Source organism: Schistocerca nitens, chromosome 9 (genome assembly GCF_023898315.1).
Source record: "Schistocerca nitens isolate TAMUIC-IGC-003100 chromosome 9, iqSchNite1.1, whole genome shotgun sequence".
Taxonomy (NCBI): domain Eukaryota; kingdom Metazoa; phylum Arthropoda; class Insecta; order Orthoptera; family Acrididae; genus Schistocerca; species Schistocerca nitens.
This window is the reverse complement of record NC_064622.1, coordinates 389052890-389069893: the sequence shown is the minus strand read 5'-3', so window position 1 is coordinate 389069893 and position 17004 is coordinate 389052890. Positions and strand designations below refer to the sequence as shown.

The 17004-nt window shown below is 41.9% G+C and overlaps 1 protein-coding gene across 1 annotated transcript in view; it reads left to right on the top strand.

Moving 5' to 3' along the window:
• The window catches only part of LOC126204465 (uncharacterized), a 119752-nt gene extending 102988 nt beyond the window's left edge, over positions 1–16764 (top strand). The window contains exon 3 of the mRNA XM_049938854.1: positions 16317–16764. The gene's annotated coding sequence lies outside the window, so the exon portion shown is untranslated. The remainder of the gene's footprint in view (positions 1–16316) is intronic.
• The last annotated feature ends 240 nt before the right edge of the window (positions 16765–17004 follow it).

The window sequence follows — 17004 nt, the reverse complement described above, 5'->3', positions numbered from 1 at the left end:
CTGCACGTCCAGCACGAACGCTGGGCCAACTGAGGCGCCAGGTGGAAATGGCCTGGCAAGCCGTTCCACAGGACTACATCCAGCATCTCTACGATCGTCTCCATGGGAGAATAGCAGCCTGCATTGCTGCGAAAGGTGGATATACACTGTACTAGTGCCGACATTGTGCATGCTCTGTTGCCTGTGTCTATGTGCCTGTGGTTCTGTCAGTGTGATCATGTGATGTATCTGACCCCAGGAATGTGTCAATAAAGTTTCCCCTTCCTGGGACAATGAATTCACGGTGTTCTTATTTCAATTTCCAGGAGTGTATTTACATTCAGGATATGTGCAGATGTTATTTTTACAGATAGCAAGTAAAAATATATTCATGGATGTTGAATGTGGCATAAACATGTAAAACACATTTCCATTTAAGAGCTAATAACAAACATGTGAAAAAATAACTAAATATATAGTACTGAGGTACATAGGATAATTCTTAACCTGTTCTAACCGTTAATCATCGGACAGATGATCAGTTTAGAACAATTCAATGTGTTGATCACATTACTGCACTGAATATGGGCAGGAGTCACATTTTACATAACACGTTATTTGATATTATTAATAATATCAGGGCGTGCGTTTTTTATTTTTTACTTTTTTAATTTTTTTTTTTTTGAGACGACGAAATAACTCGAAAACGACGCATCGTACAAAAAGCAAAGTTATATGTGACACTTAATATTAATGAAGGGAACACCTGTCTAAGCTACAAGTGGCCATCTTCTAACCACTCCTCCTGCGTGGGTGGGGTCAAATTTCAAATTTCTATTTTCAAATGGTAAACCGTTATTTATTGCATATTCGGATTCTACGCCAAAAGAATTCGTACTGTTTATTCAAATCATTGTTTCCATTCGTGTCAGATGACGCAGTATTCGACAAATATCAGTAGTGGCTGTTTTTACAATTAAGAACTGAGACGTTTAACTCCGCATTTCATGTTCTAACAGTTGACATTCATCTCCAGACACTATTTGAGTGTTGCAAATGTGATTGCATGGTACAAATAATATTGTTAGAGGTTGATTATTTTGGCACATAAGCTACTTGTATGGTAACGTAGCTTTCGGTTCCTTATGGGCTTGATGACAGTGAGCTCGAAAACCATCGGAATCCTTGATTTCGGCGACTGCCCCCGAACCCTGCCAGTTGGGTGACTGATTTCTTTGTGTGTTTCAGCCGCAGCTCTGGCGCTGACCACTACGCGGCTACTGGCGAAATACAAACCACAACTAATGTAATCAGATAAAATGTCCACTAAGTAACAGTGACACATACACCAGCCATGTATACTCACAGAAATCAAGCGCCCCAATGGTGAGAGGCAATGGTGCTCACCGAACTTCAAAAATGGTTCAAATGGCTTTGAGCACTATGGGACTCAACTGCTGTGGTCATCAGTCCCCTAGAACTTAGAACTACTTAAACCTAACTAACCTAAGGACATCACACACATCCATGCCCGAGGCAGGATTCGAACCTGCGACCGTAGCAGTCGCACGGTTCCGGACTGCGCGCCTAGAACCGCGAGACCACCGCGGCCGGCTCACCGAACTCAAACACCCCAATAGTGAGAGGCAAGCGGACTCTCCGAAATCAAACACCCAATCGTGAGAGACAATAGGGCTCACTGAAATCAAACACCCCAATGGTGAGAGGCAAGGGGACTCACAGAAATCAAGATCCCCAATAAAGGGAGGCAAGGGGACTCACAGAAATCAACCACCACACTCGTGAAAGGCAAGGGGACTCAACTCACACGGGAGGGGTGGTCAGGACGTGGCCAGTTGTACCACTGACAGATGTCCCGTTTACTAATATTAACTTTTCGCCAAGAATATTTTTCCGAACGATGAGTTTTTCTTTTTGAGATATTTAGCTGTCTTGTTAAACACACAGAACCTGTATACATGGAATTGGTGTACTAAAATTTGTCAATAGATTAGGAGTTGTCTCAATAAATCCTTTAGGCGTCTCTTCAACTGAAATTTGTGAGAAGCTAAACTTTTTATTTCTGTAGCAAGTTACTCAAAATTTGTGATTTGTGTTACTGAGTAATGAACATTCCCCTAGCCCAGAGAAGATGAATTAAAACTTTTATGAAGATTGTTCTCATTTCCAAACTGATATCATGAACATAGCTGTTAGTTTGGGAAAGAGGTAATTTATTTTATGTTACATTTCCTTAAGGAATAAATATATCGAGAAACCGTATTTGATGTTGCCAGTTCATGCAAGAGCCCTCTGAGTTCATGCAAGAGCCCTCTGAGTTCACACCACGAATAATTCATATCATACATCTTAGGACACTCTACTGCAAGATTTCTCATTTATTAAAAATCCATACTAAGTTCCCAACGAATGTCTATTTTACTATGTGACTCAGTCTGAAAACCGCTCAATATATCTCAACACTGTCATCTCTGGTAACTAGACTGATCTTTCGACTGGAGAGACCACTTCATTAGAACTGGAACTTACACTACCTTATAAAATTTAATTCTGGTTTGTTTGTGTGTCGCATTTTTGCAGTGACGAAGGACTGTAACATATATGCACCAGACCCTATTAATTTTAACGCTCAACACATCACATCCAAGATACTTGAGAAATGAGACATACTCAAGAATTTAGGTAACAAAAACTTTGCATCAGATTGTTCTTTAGGTTCGGAAGCATAGATTCCTGTCTTTTCTTTCGGTAGGTTGTTACTTCTTATGCGATTCGTCAAAAATAATGATTTAATGCCACAGTTTGTGTTCAGCGTCGTGGATGATCGTCACGTCATCAGCGGAGAGCCGACAGTTAATACGGAATTTTCGGTTCGGACTATTCACTGAAGGATTAACATACGTGGCGCAGGAAAAGTTGAAAGAGAAAAGTGGTAGATAGTTGTCGGTGGGTAAATACTTATCAAGTTTAAAAACATTTATTAATAACAAATTCGATCCCATGAGCTTTGTTAAAAGCGTAAGTTAATATTTCTCGCGTTTCTTGATATGTAAAATAAAAGGCCGGTGCACAAAAATTGTCGCCATGAATATAGCCTGCCAAGAACAGGACAGCACGAGGTAAGTCAGCAAGACTACAACTAATTAACTGTACAGACTGGAATGGACAGTAAAGAAACAGTGATAATATACGTGCTTTCTGTTCTTTCTCCCATAAGCGATTATAATAGCAATATTTAAGCGTTGATGGTATTTCATGATACCTTCAGTGTGGATGCACTCTAGGTCCACCCTCTTGCGCGAGTCATGCGAGATGCTGAGAGCAAAGAGGAGAATAAATACCAGGGCGCTACGGAAGTGATGTATGACAAGTTGGTAATTTGGGTCTCATGTATTACAGGCTCGGGTAGCTAAAGCAGTTTAGGTGGCCTTCCGGCCTGGCACAATTTTAACTTGTCGCCATTGGATTATTTGCATGCCCTCATGTGACTGACGACTGTAGTTCTCTTTCATCAAATAAAGAAGTAATGTAGCTGGACGTAAGGTCAAAAAAAAAAAAAAAAGAAACCGGTATCATTTTACTGACACTTAGCCCGTTATTGATTTCCACTCTAAAAATGTGATACCAGAAAGAACTATGTCCTCTGACGCACAACGTACAGAAAAAATCTAACAACATATAACATGCATCCAATCGTATGGTAATGATCTTTTAGCGAAGCTTCAAACAAAAAATATTTACGAGACACTCTGGGAAAACAGCTCTTCAATTGCGATCATAACAGCTGCCATTCACGTTTGAGAGTGTGTAAATACAACTATTAGTATAGGAATGTCGAGCTCATTCGCCACGATCTCACCAGAATGGAATACTGTTTTTCTTGCGGGTAAGAAGCCATATGTGTTGTAAATCTCTATAGCACGTAAGCGCTTGAACTAAGACTGTGATATTAAACGTTACTTACAGTAGTATATCAGGCAGATATTTACAAACAAATGTACTCTAAAACCTCTTTAACCAATGTCACTAGAAAGTAATCAGTTTCGATTTTACTTTGTTGGATGGCATTATTTGAGGCTGACCTTTAGAGATACCACAGAAATACACAGTTTCGATGGGCCGGCGGATTCACACTAGATTTTACATACTCATCTCTGCATCGGTATCTTGAAAGATTTAGGTTTCGGATTTTGTTGTTATTCAAATCACTGTTTCCGTCTTGAGGTTTCATTATCCATCTGAGTATACTAATCACTAGTTTTCCACTCATTCGTTTGATGTGCCGTGTTCTGGGTCCACAGCTGTGCCAGAAGTATATAAAAGACTACTACTCACACTGAGCTGTTGTGACTTACCTCGATGCACCTTCTTCCACCAGAGAACACCTACCACGCAATTAAAAGGCGTTTCATAAATGGGATCAGTGGATGTGCTAATGTCATCAGCACATCTGAGAGTAAGTAGCAGCACATACATCCTAGTATCACTCATGGGATTCTTGTGTCTATTGTTCCTGGGCTGTGTCCATTTTCTTCTCACAGTCCCATTTGATACGACTCACTTATGTGAGCAGTAGATCTGCATGTGGTATGTGGGAAGTGTACAAGGGATGAACTGATGAAACTAGACACAAATATATAATTTAACAGACCAGGTTATATGGCTCCACATACCGAGTGCCATGACGTTTGTTGGATGAGCTGGCAATGTAAGGAGAGGGTTGGCTGAGATATGATGGACCACTGGTATCACTAAAATTTAAGTACATCAAATAGTGCACAACTTAAGGCGCAATTTATTGCAATTAGTGAATTACTAGCCTTTCCCCCATGACTTTCCGTGTGTACATGTTTGATACATATATTGAACACGTCTTCTCCTTCTCCTCCTCTCCCTCTCCACTTCTTGTTCCACCTGTCTTCCCAACTCATCCTCCCATTTCTTTCTGTCTCCTCCTCTCCACTCTCACAGTTTCTTCTTCCCTTTGTTCATTTCCTCCTAGCCCTCTCTCTGATCATATTTCCCTTCACCCCTCATTCGATTATATACTCATTCTCCTCTCTTTCTCCATCTCTGCCTACCCCTCTTTCTTTTCCACCTGACCACTATCTCTCTACCCTTTACACCTGCCTTATGCATTTTCCCCTCTACCCCTCTCTCTGTCCATTTCCTCCACCCCTTTGCTCTGTATATCCACTACTCTTTCCACCTCAATCCCCCCCCCCCTTCATCCATGCTGACTGGAAGATGTAGCCCCTGCAGTCTAGTTCAGTAAAGCAGGCTGATACTATTCCCACAACATAAATGTCATACAAGGCTGTCTACACATCAGGGGTTTCAAAATTACTTATTTGCCCCTGATGTACAGGCCACCATGCAAAGTATATCGATCATTTATCTCCCCCCTGCCACGTAGACCACCATGCAAAACAGGTCAGTGAATAAAACACGCCTGACATGTAGGGTGGCCTACATGTCAGAGCCAACAAAACCATTTCTTGATCGTGACATGTAAGCTGTCCTGGAAAGCAGGTTGGATTTGCAGACCATCACTGTCATGCAGGGTAGCCTATATACCATAATCGGTAAAAAGACGTTTCTGCCCATATCTTATATACATATAATTTATTTAATTGAACAATAGTTGTTTCTATCATGCACTGGAATCTGCAGCACCAGCTGTGTATACATCAATTTAAAATACATTCCTATCACTTTCAGTTTCGGAGCTACAACCCTTCAAAGTTTTAGGGGCAAATACCACATACACTGCACATAACGCAACGCGCCTTCTAAATGGAGTGCGGCCGAGTTGTAATGTCGCCAGTGTCATGGAGCGAGAAGCTTCCTCGATGCGCTGTTAGACTGCGGACTGTCGCCGCACACGGCCGTATACCCGACAGTTCGAGACACAAACAAATGGGGCTCAATATACCACAGTTACTGATATCAGATTAAGATGGCATACACGAACAACGATTACATTGACATGTTGCTGATGCTCGACGAGTGCTGACATGATGCCACTGAAGCAGCCATGGCATACGCGGTGAGATATCCTCGGCGAAGAGATCGGCAGCCATTACGTTCTTACGTGCCAAACAATGATTTCGGGAAACAGGCAGATTGGTAATGCGCCACAGGAACAGTTGAAAAACTGCAAGACATGAGGAGACGGAGATGTTTGTTTAAGCTGCAGTACACCACGATCCTCAAGTCAGCTTACGAGCCGTTGCTGCAGTCGCTGGTGTCAGTCTCACATCTGTGCGGCATATAGTACACGGCCACAGGTTTCACATTTACCATCTGTGACTGACCGAGGAGCTGCATGGGAACGATTTTCGTGTGAGAGTTACATTCTGTGAATGGGCCGTGCATAATTTCACGCTGGAGTCTTTACAAGGTGCTATGTTCTCGGATGAGTCCGCATTCACAAATTATGATGCAGTGGATCGCCATAATGTGCACTACTGGGCCACAGACAATCATCAGTGAGTACAACCTGTCGACCATCGGTGTAGGTGGTCTATTAATGTAGGTGTGGAACCCTTGGGGATGAAATCATTGGTACACACTACTTCCCAGGTACACTGACAGGGGAGTTATATCGGGCGTTCACAGTCGACAGTTTGGGTGGTCTCCTTGACCATGTGTGTCTACACACGAGAGTCCATATGTGGATGCAGCACAATGGTCACTCAGCCCATTCTGCATGTGCTGTTGTGGAAGAACTAAACAACAGATTTGCAGGAAGGTGGTTGGGGCGCCATGGTCCTCATTCATGGCCCTGATTTAATACCATGAGATTTCTTTTTGTGGGGATATCTGAAGGATCGTGTTTATGTCACTGAGCCCACATCCCCAGATGATTTAAAACGACACATCAAGGACACATGTTGCTCCGTGACACTGGCGATGTTGCATCTCATCCTCAGATCCTTTAGAAGGTGCATTGCATTGTGCATTCAGGAACATGGACACACATTTGAAAATCTCATTTAAATCAACTTCCCACCGCCAGAACATCCATCACCCACCACAGAACCATGTATTATGTACAGCGTGTGGTATCTGCCCCTGAAACTTTGAAGGGTTGTAGCTCCCAATCTAAAAGTGATAGGAATGTAATTTAAATTGATGTATACACAGCTGGTGTTACTGATTCCAGTGCATGATAGAAACAACTATTGTTCCATTTAAAAATTTGTATCTTTTTGCTGTAACTCTTTGAATAAATGTTCAAATGTGTGTGAAATCTTATGGGACTTTACTGCTAAGGTCATTAGTCCCTAAGCTTAGACACTACTTAATCTAAACTATCCTAAGGACAAACACACACACACATGCCCGAGGGAGGACTCGAACCACCGCCGGGACCAGTCGCACAGTCCATGACTGCAGCTCGTTAGACCGCTCGGCTAATCCCTCGCGGCTAACTCTTTCAATAATAACACAATAAACTATGTTCATAGCTTTGCAGACAGTGTAACGTTTCTTATGGTGACCTACCGCCATAAATATTACGGTCGCCTATTACTTCGTAACTTACAGAGGCAAATAAGTTTAGTGAAACACCTTGTGTATATATTGCATTGCATTGTGCATTCAGGAACATGGATATATATACTTTGCCTTAGATGAATTTAATAGCTCTTCAAGGATCTATGCTAGCTGATCTGTGGTTTGACATTCACGTAGTACATGAGTCATGTGAGTTGAGGTTTTCTCTTGTTTCCCATTTCTGTGCCTTACTCTTTCTGCTTGTGTCATTCTATTCTGTAGTGAGGTAGTTGCGAGTATAAGCCAAGGTACAGTGCTAATGGCATAAAAACTAGACCAGTGTCGCTACAGTGTCCAACAATTCAGGATTTTTGACTTCTCGCCGTGCAACTCTTTCTCAACAGAGAATAGGAAAGCACTGAGGTACCACAGATGTGAATAGGGTCACCAGCCCTAACATCATTATTATACCATTCCTTGAGAAAATGTTATTGGGTAATAGGAGTAGAATTAAGGGACATTGGTTGTAGCTGGTCGAACGATTGTGATTAAATATCATAGATCGTATGGGGCAGGATACGCTGATTAAGGCTGTCATGGATGAGAAAATTAGTTTTAAGATTTGAACTACAGTTCTTCACACCTTATAATCAAAAATACGGCTGTTGTGACTTCATCAAGCAATAATGTTTTGTAAATAATTCATGTTATATTCCTATTGCCAAACTTTTGAGCTTGTTTGCAATGTAGTGGTAAGGGATAGACTATTAATATTATACATGGCGTATAAAAAAAATAAATCAATTTAAAAAAATTTTAACTATTAAGTTATTTGGGATATGTACATGAACAAGGTGCTGTTGGAAAGAACACGGTCTGTACTAGATAGCACACTGGCATCTGGAAGTACGGGAGTTTTTAAATCAAAGGTTTACTGAACACTGGATCGGTCGCATGGACCAAATGATCAGCCTTACATTACTGGCCCCAAAGGTCATCGGACATGACTGTATGTGATTATTTCTTATTGGGGGTCTATAAAAGACTCTGTTTATATGCGTCCGTTACCAACATCAATGAATGAGACATCGCATGACAGCAGCTGTGGAAGCTGTAACTCAATCATGCTCGCTGCAATGTCGGAATAATCTGAATATTGCACTGACATGCCGTGCATTTCAAGGGGCGCACATTGAACACCTATGAAAAGGCATGAAAAAAAATCTTTTTGAGTTTTCCGCTCATCAAAAAACAAAATTCATTGTATGTGTTTGTTATTTTCAAAAATATGGACGTCCCAAATCGGATGATTTTTTTGATACACCCTGTATTATGTGTAAGAAGTGGAATATAAAACTATTTTGATAAATCTAGGTATTTCTTTAAGGGTGATAAATAATGGAAGCAAACGAGTATGTAATTATGTAATGTTACAGTTGTAAAACTGTCTTCCAGTGCCCCAATGACATTATCCGTATGAGATGGTTTTACACTGTTGCTGAATGGACATGTCAGAGTGTTAGACTGTATTGCAGACTCCTAGCTGAGGCAGCCCGCAGAGCCCGCAGAGTGATGCAGGAACCGGCGAGCTAGTTACATGAAAGAGGGTTCAAGCATGTATGACGTGTATAAAAGTTAAAGTTTTATAACACATCTCAGCTATCCTGGTATTTTATTCTCAGCACTAGTGCTAGTTTTCGGGGCCAGCCAGTGGCTAGCACCAAACAAGTAGTTGAAAGATATCTGCTTTCCCAAGAAGAACTTCTGAGAATAATGTGAGCTCAAGATTAACGGAATGTGTCGACTAGAGCTGCGCCAAGTTAACTAGTACCACGTACAGTAGCAGAAAGAGGGGAGAGCAGAAGAGATGAGTCTAACGCAAGAAGGGTCGAAGCCGCAGCCAGTCGCTTGCTGTAACGTGCTGGAACGGCACCCACCTAGGCGCGACTGCCCCGCAGTCCAATGACAGCCGCTGTCGAGATAATTCCTTGGTTGGTGATAACCAGTTGCCATATTCTTCTGTTCTTGTGGCATAAATTTCGTTATTATTCTGTTCTCTTGACAACTACGTTACGATAAAGAGCACGCCTATGAAAAAGCGCTTAGCCACTTCAGATCAAAATCAGTAAGTTGGTACCTTTGGCGCCCAGATGCAACACCAACGTTGTGTGTTAATCATAAATAACGACGGAGATGGTACAACAATAGATTTTTGTGCTTTATTTATCTCAAAAACATGTATAATTATTAAAGACCATAAAGGTTTGTACCAAATAATTAAAATAGTGCTATCCGGAGAGAGAGCAAAGTAGATCTTTACTACGGATGGATATACAAGGCGGTAAGAAAGAGTCTGAAATACTCGTAAGGGAGTTGCAGGATAGGTTGTGCTGAGAAATAATTGTTAGGAAAAAAATTACGTTGCGCCATTTGCGAATAAATTAGCACTGAAGTCAGCCAATCAGGCCTTTGTGCGTGCTTATTCAAGCAATCCGCCATATACAATTAGTATCAGTTCTTCTCATGGCATAAATGACAGCGCACGAGACTGGTCAGCTCGTAGTTCGGGATCGATCCTTGCTGCCGTCCCATGTCCAACTTTTGCACCGCTTTCCAGTTCGGTTTTAAAAAACCAAACTACGCACGCGTTTGGCGACACCTTCTCTGGCGGGCCGCTTGATTTTGTGTGCGCAATGCCCTGTTTGGCTTAAATCAATGCTAATGTACTTGGAACGGCGCAAGGTGTTGCATTTTTTCCTTAACAATTATTTCTCAGCACAACCTACCTTATAACACCCTTATAGTCTTCCCAGACTCTTTCTTACCACCCTGCATAGGAGAGATAATCTGTATCCACCTAAGCTCATCTAAGCCACGATCAGCTATGACTGGCTCACATTAATAGATTTTGAAAATATTTTTGACCAGTGGGGTAACAAATTTTAAACTACTCTCACTTTATCTGTATACGGCATCATCCATGAACCTTTTAAACACCGCTTTCCTTGCACCTGGCATTCTAAAGCGCTGGTTAACGCTGATCCTCTCAAGATTTCAACAAGAAGGTGTGAAAGCTCTACACAAAAACAAAAGTAATAGTGACCTGGCAGTATTTCTGGCGACCATTCCCTAAAATTTATACACTTAAACAATTTAAAGTAATGGTAATCATATGACCGTTTTAAGGTCTGAGTAGCGGTGGTTCCTTGGGTAAAAGTTTAGTATTGGATCCTCCTTGCATTTTTCAATATGGCACAGACGTAAACATCAGGCTTCGCTACCGGTCAATTTCTTACTGCAGCCAGGTGTTTTGCCTTCACATTCGTTGGCTTCGCTAACTAATAACCAAACTGTCACCTTCCAATCTAACCTACAACTAAGGCTGCGCTACACATCCTTCTGTCAACAGAACCAAGATTTTTTGTGGGGGAGGGGGGTGTCCAATACGTAGACTTAGCCGTTCCTTGGAAACATAGTGTGCAACTAATCGAATAAATTGCTACAATTTTGGATTAGAACTGAAATAAAAATGTATTAGTGAAATGATAGCGTAGAAAATGTATTATTAACCCTCGATGTAAACACTACAGAGGATAATGTTTGCAACTTTGTTACTCGCGGGAATGCAACGAAATCATTGAGTTTTTGATGTGTGCATTGAAGCTATAGTAAACATAGAACAGAAGCAATTGTTTCACCTGTTAATGCATGTAAATTAGTATAAAGTCTATTTCCATTACAATCACAATGCACTTTCATCAAACGAAATCCTATTTATCTTCATAAATCTAGGTAATCAGCCCTAAAATCTAGAGATGCAACTGAATCGAGAGTTCACTTGTATCACATTACAATGATAATATTTTATACTCGATATGTACCACTATTTTCCTAGCCATTATACTACTCAATATTCGCGAGAGTTGCCTCGATACAACATGTCCAGTGGATGCTCAGAGCTCAGATGCCAGTTGCCAGGCAGTAATAAGGCAGCACCGTCGTGCACCTATACCGAAATGACGGTCATCTCTTTCTGATATCTTTGGGATACAGTTTCGGTCTTTACAAACTGTCACCACATCCGAGAAACAACAGAACGATTCACATTAAGCCATCGGGTCATCTGAATTTGCGACTGTCCTGCCTCCATTCTTCCTACAGCTCTTTACTGCAGAGAGTGTGGTGGCGTCTTCTCTGTGCCACACTGCATCCTCTGTGACTGTGTACACAGCGACTATGGATGTGGGACAACCGACCAATAATACCTAGTTTGATGGAAATCGTAACGTCATTGCTGGCGTAATTGTCCGTTGACCGGAGTGCCATCTCCTGTACAGAACACGAGCCGTATGATCATATCGCGACTTAGACATAGGAAGGGGAAATAGAAGTTTGTTGCTTTAACTTTGTTCACCAGTGTATAGGCCCAAGGTAATTTTGTTTCAGTTGGTTGTCGGCCGTAGTGGCCGAGCGGTTCTAGGCGCTAAAGTCTGGAATCCTGCCTCGGGCATGGATGTGTGTGATGTCCTTAGGTTAGTTAGGTTTAAGTAGTTCTAAGTACTAGGGGACTGATGACCTCAGATGTTAAGTCCCATAGTGCTCAGAGCCATTTGAACCATTTTTTTTTAAGTTCGTTCTTGACCATTTTCTATAACGTAACAACAAGTAAAAAGTATATTGTATCCCCTTGAAGGTGGGACATTTCAGTAGTAGATTTTAAAAGGTTGTCCCAAAATAATAACATTTGCGGTATTCTGAAGCAATTTATTTTCAGATTCTAGTAATTTGCTGTAAGCTGCGTTAATAACGAGCTTTTCCTTTATTTCAAATCGTGTATGGTTGTCAAACATACACAGAATTCAGTCACTGACCAGATGTCGGAACACTGATAGCATTAGTTTCTGGATGATACATGGCCAGTTTTATGGATACGCGTTGCAGGTAATAGTAGATGCGGGTACATGAAATCGAAAATAATGAATGGGTCATATTTAAAAAAAAGTTTGAATGACACAATATTTTATTAAAAAAACTATAACTAATGAATACAAAAACAGGTCAAGGGAAAAGTCAGAATCAGAATAACAGAAACAAAAGAGAATCTGTAAGTTACTGTTGGACCCACTCGTTTTGTCGGAGTGGTGAAGAAACATACATAACACCATCTGGACAAAGGAGATAACAACGGTTACGTAATTGGGATTCGTGTTCTGAATGAAAAACTCTAACCTAGAAACATGCCGCGAAGGTAATAGTTTTCTTACACAGAAATTAAATTAAAAAAGAATGCTAGAATAAACTTCGATAGTAAGAGCCAGTTCAAATTCTTGCCAGCGTAAAACCACGTACTGGATCAGGACATAAACTCAGAATGCTATTCCAGCTAAGCTATCCCAGGGCTCTGATTCCCGAACCTTGTTCGAACAGGTGCCTCTTTGACTTCAATAGCTGTTAGACGTGAATTGATTCTTTGTGACTAGAAGTGCGATAAGTTAAACAAATCATTACGGTTCTGTCAACGCACTGTGTTGCCATAGGAATAATGTTTTCGTCACTACGAACGTAACAATTCACAGAGTTATCTTAATAGCGGCGTTCTCTGCCTTTCACGAACAGTTCACACAGCGTGTGTAGGACATTCACAGCTTTCAGTTTAAAGACCAGGAGTACCTCTTTTGGATATTGGGACAGAGCTGCAACCAACTGACATGAACTGCATAAGAATGAAGTAGGCTTAGTATGATTTGTGTATGGGACCCGTAAACATCCATTATGATGAAGAGTCGGAAATGATTGCGCAACTTCGTTACATTCGAAAACACGACTTTGGAGACATTTTTCCCGTTTCATTATAGAGAGAACGTGATATTTGTCTGTCTCATTATGTCTCACACCCTGCATCTGTCACTCTTTAGCGTCACCTGAAAGCTCCCTGAGTTACAGTGAGCTAAAAACTGTACCCAGTGTTTCATTATTAATGTGTAAGATTCAGCTAACAAAGACCTTTTAACTGTACTTGACTGGAGTATCAGTTGCTGTCCGTAAGGGTACGTTATCCATTAATTCAGATACATTACTATAGAGCTATCTCTTTGAAAGAATGCGTAGAAGGTTGAGTACAGTGGTAAATTATAAAGGGTGAAGCCGTACTCCAATGAAGAAATTGTAGAAGTTTGTGTGAGTATTTTTGTATATTGTTACCGATGGCTTGTTACACAACAATTGCATTTCCTTCGATTTCTTACCACATTTCATCTATTTATCTTTAGTACACTGTCAGTACCTGCACAACCGTGCAGTCGACGGTAAGCGCTGTGTATCTTGCCTGTAAACAAATGTATTCCTTTCACTCACGGTACTTGTTGTTGATAACAGTTACGACCACTTTAATCTTCGCTCTGAGACTTCGCTTCAGTACTGCTCGATTACGTCTCAGGTATGGTTTGGCGGCCTTTTTACTTGGACGCTAACAGTGATATACTGCAGGATGGCTACAATTACTGTTGAAGAGTACGAGGCTCGCGTATGTTTTCACTGATGGCAATAGCATCACAGTACTTTTTCATTGTCCGACGATTGTTTCACTACTCTGCAGTTTAAGTTGTACGTATTGTTGATTGTATACGAAAGGCCCTTTCACTATTGTGAAGGTATTTTCACCAAAACAAGGGTAATTCGAAGTAATAAACCTAATACATCATAATTAATGAATTTATTCCTCTGTTAAGAGTCATAGCTGACCGCTGGTCGCTTAAACCGAAATATTCAGGAAGTGTCCCTGAACTAACTCCGAAATTATTGTCGGTTAAGTTCATGTTCCTCTTGCAGTAATTGGGATATGGAACGATTGCAGAAGGTTAAGTGAGAACTTGCAGCGAGGCGTTAGGCAGTAAGATGCCCTCGTATTCGCGTGGTACTTAAACGAAGGAGTACTCTGACAGTGAAGTACAGGCTCCTGATCCGGCACAAAGTTTTAACTTTTCATAAATGATCAACTGGAATTTTCATGGAGCTGGTAGATTTGATATGCTACAGTGTGTTCAACTTCCTTGTCAATTATAATGAGGAATAATACGGTCTGATACGGAAGGGTCGTCATCGTCCTTTGGCGCCTGGTGCTAACACAATACGGAGTCCTCAGAAGCTGTCATCCGCGCCGAAACCGAATCCCTGTCCGCCGAAGTCGAAGCCTTGGATGTCTTCGTCGTCGTAGCGCGCGCGGCCGGTGCTGGCGGTGTGGGCGGGTGTCCGGGACACCAGGCCGCGTGTGGGGGCGGCGGCGGCGGCAACGGGGGCGTAGGCTCCAGAGAGGCGGGCCCGCGGGGGCGACGCCAGAGGCCGGTCATGCTGCACCTGGACATTACAGGAAATACCACACAATGCTTCAAATAAGATGTATTTGACGAATAAAGAGCGTGTCAATAGGGAAGAGCCATTTGTTAATATGTCATCTTATGACCCTTACTTATTCTTGCATGTATTTACGACCTCTAATCACTGTTACCGGCGTCAAGAGAAGACAAAGATGAAAGTGTTGGGGGATGGGGTGTGGGGTGGCGAAAAGTCAAATTTTCAAACGCATAGCGAATAATTTTTCTCGTTATGGAAATCGTTGCTAGAGATGGGAAGGGAATTACCTAGTGTAATTCGGTATTGGTGCCTCGAGGTCTAATTAAACGTTCTGAGATGGCTGTTCTGTCAGGCTTTGAGTGGACAGAGTGCAAATAGCTGCAGAACGTGAATAAAAGTTGGGTATCGTCTGGACTCCAAGAACATTCTTAGAACACTCCAGCGATTCGTAGAGTGTTGAGAAGACGGGCTGTGTTCACGGAATTCCAGGGAGCCTCACAATCTGCATCAATGCTCCCAGAACTGATCGCAGCCACATGGTCCTGAGTCGATTAGAACTCCTGAACCAGAGCTGCTGTGAAACTAGGCTGCGACTCCCTAAACGTGCGCCAAATGGTTGAGAACCTGAGGGTCTCAGACACCTATTTAGCCATTGTGAGTATGATTATCGGAAATGCGTAATGTGAAGAAAATATTTCATGCTGCTAGAGAGCTAAACGGATAACGATAATTCATTCTTCCAGCTGTCACCTATTCAAGAGAAGCTGTCGTAGCAGTATTATAGTTGTCACACCTATTGCGCCCACATCGTGAGGAATATAATGGATGTACTTACTATTTATGAGCATACTACGACGTTGTCTTCACCGATGTGAATGTGCAACTCTTTTAAAAGTTTTAAACGTAAATAATTTTGTTATTAATGTGCTTTTATGATACTTAAACTACATGTTCGCGTCCTTAGAGTTGGTCCCAGTATTCACATATTACACAGGGTGAGACAGAAAAACGTAAACTTTTGATACAGCCAACAAAAGTACAACATTAAGAAAAAAAGTTATTGACAGCAACTGAAGCACTGCAACTTGCCTTTTAAGGGACAGTAAACCAAATTACGAATGTTTGAAAATTACGTTCTGTAAATGGTGTCCTCCTGTACGAGTGCATTCTTCCGATCTGCTCTTAAGTTTTGGCGGCCGTTGTGGCCGAGCGGTTCTAGGCGCTTCAGTCCGGAACCACGCGACCACTGCGGTCGCACTTTCGGATCCTGCCTCGGACATGGATGTGTGTGATGTCCTTAGGTTAGGTTTAAGTAGTTCTAAGTTCTAGGAGACTGATGACCTCAGATGTTAAGTAACAGAGTGCTCAAAGCCATTTGAACCATTTTTGCTCTTAAGTTTTCCCACTGATTGTTGCAACATCAAAGCAGATATACCACGAATCTTGTCTTCAATTCTCTGTTTCAGTTCATTCAGTGTTCTTGACCGAGTCGTGTACACACGTGTTTCTTAACGAAGACCCACAAGAAAATGTCACAAACGGACCAATCTGCTGCAGTGTCCGACGCCGTACCATCCCGCTGAAGCCAGGCCTCGTTGTGGAATACTGTTCCATGCAGGTGCAACAAAATACTGTAACATCTCAACATATCGATCCGAAGTGACAGTTAGTGTGATCCGATCTTCATTTTCGAAAAGTAAGTAAGTTTCGTTAAGGGGGTGTGAAGAAACTGCACACCATATTGTCGTCTTATTGGGGTGTTCAAATGTGTGTGAAATCTTATGGGACTTAAGTGCTAAGGTCATCAGTCCCTAACCTGAATTATACTAAGGGCGCCGGCCGCGGTGGCCGAGCGGTTCTAGGCGCTTCAGTCCGGAACCGCGCGATTGCTACGGTCGCAGGTTCGAATCCTGCCGCGGGCATGGATGTGTGTGATGTCCTTAGGTCAGCTAGGTTTACGTAGTTCTAAGTTCTAGGGGACTGATGACCTCAGATGTTAAGTCCCATAGTGCTCAGAGCCATTTGAACCATTTTTATCCTAAGGACAAACACGCACACCCATGCCCGAGGGAGGACTCGAACCTCCGCCATGACAAGCCGCTTGTTGGGGTGCAAAGGGCTTTCATGAAGTTCATTAAGGCTAGTGTCTGCGCA